Source organism: Salmo salar, chromosome 09 (genome assembly GCF_965601325.2).
Source record: "Salmo salar chromosome 09, fSalSal1, whole genome shotgun sequence".
In the NCBI taxonomy this organism is placed as follows: domain Eukaryota; kingdom Metazoa; phylum Chordata; class Actinopteri; order Salmoniformes; family Salmonidae; genus Salmo; species Salmo salar.
The window spans coordinates 26,914,014-26,916,184 of NC_138299.1; positions in this window are offsets into that span (position 1 = coordinate 26,914,014).

The window sequence follows — 2,171 nt, forward strand, 5'->3', positions numbered from 1 at the left end:
TTTAGTAGTTGAATGTGAGAGTGTTTGTGAATGTGCATAGAGTCAGTGCAAGTTAGGATCAGTGCAGATAATTGATGGTTACCCAAACTATTTAGGAGTCATGGCTTGGGGGGAAGCTGTCTCAAAGCCTGTTGGTCTGAGAGCCAATGCTCTGGTACCGTTTGCTGGACAGTAGCAGAGTGAACGGTCTATGGCTTGGGTGGCTGGAGGCTTTGGCCATTTTTTGTGCCTTCCTCTGACACCGCCTGATTTAGAGGTCCTGGATGGCAGGGAGCTCAGCCTCAATGATGCACTAGGCTGTCCGCGCCACTCTCTGTAGCGCTTTACAGTCGAGAGTGGTGTATTTGCCATACCAAGAGGTGATGCAGCCAGTCAAGATGCCCTCGATGGTGCAGCTATAGAACTTTGAGGATACGAGGGCCCATGCCAAATCTTTCCAGCGTCTTGAGGGGCAAGAGTTGCCGTCGTGCCTTCACGACTGTGCAGGTGTGTATGTGGACCATGTTAACTCCTTAGTGATGTGGACGCCAAGGAACTTAGTGCTCCACTACAGCTCCATCTATGTGGAGGCGGGTGTGCTCTCCACTCTTTTCCCTGTAGTCCAGCTCCTTGGTCTTACTGACGTTGAGGGAGAGGTCATTGTCATGGCACCACACTGCCAAGTCTCTGACCTCCTCCCTGTAGGTTGTCTCACCTCCGTAGTTTTGCCAGCAAACTTGATTATGGTGTTGGAGTCGTGTGTGGCCACGTAGTCGTGGGTGAACAGGGAGTACAAGATGGTACTAAGCACACACCCTTGAGGGGCCCCTGTGTTGAGGGTTAGCTTTAGATTTCCCGTCAGGAAATCCAGGATCCAGTTACGGAGGGAGGTGTTCAGTTCCAGGTTCCCCAGGTTGGTGATGAGTTTGCAGGGGACTATTGTGTTGAACGCTGAGCTGTAGTCTATGAACAGCATTCTCACAGTTTTTTCCCCTCTTGTCCAGGTGGGAGAGGGCAGCGTGAAAAGCAATTGAGATTGCATCATCTGTGGATCTGTTCGCACAGTATGCGAATTGGAGTGGGTCCAGGGTGTCTGGGATGATGGTGTTGATGTGTGTCATGACCAGCCTTTTTTAAAGCACATCTTAATTACAGATGTGAGTGCTCACAGTGATAATCATTTAGGCAGGTTACCTTGGAGTTCTTGGGAACAGGAACAATGGTCGTCAGCTTGAAACATGTTGGGATTACAGACTGTGTCAAGGAGAGATTGAAAATGTCCGTGGAGAAACTTTCCAGCTAGTATGCGCATGCTTTGAGAACGCACCCTGGTATTCCGTCTGGCCCAGCGACCTTGTGAGTGTTAACCTGTTTAAAAGTTTTACTCACATCGGCCACAGAGAGAGATCACAGCCATCCGGAACAACAGGGGCATTCACCCAAGACTCATTGTTGTATTCCTTCGCGCGAGCATAAAAGGCATTTAGCTCGTTTGGTAGTTCTGCATCACACATATGACGAGCTTCGGAGCCGGTGAAATAGGATTCCACCTTCCTACTATATTTTCCTTTTGCATGTTCGATATCTCGTCGGCGGTCGTATCAGGCTTTCTTGTATGCGTCTGTGTCCCGCCTTGTAAGTGGTAGCTCTAGCCTTTAGCCCAGCACGGATATTGAATTTGGATACGTTCTTATAGTCACTCTGGGGACGACGTCTATGCACTTATTGATGAAGCCCGTGACTGATGTGGCAAACTCCTCAATGCTATTGGATGAATCTTGGAACATATCCCAGTCTGTACTAGCGAAACACTCTTGTAGCCTCACTTCTGCTTCATCGGACCACTTCTGTATTGAGCTGGTACTTCCTGTTTGAGTTGTTTGTTTGTAAACAGGAAGCAGGAGAATCGAGTTATGATCAGATTTACAGAAGGGAGGACGAGGGAGGGCCTTTTATTCTACCCACAGAAGCATATAAAAGTGGTCTAGAGTTTTAGCACCCCTAGTGGCACAGGAGACGTGTTTTTAAAAGTGAGGTAGAAGGATTTTTAAGTCTTCCCCCACCAGAAACGCACCCTCTGAGGGAGAGAGACAAACCCAACTGAAACATGACTTTGACTTCCCAGTTGTTGATTTACAGGGAATGATAGATGTTTAACCCCAACAGGGTATGCATAGCGGTGCACTGAGTTT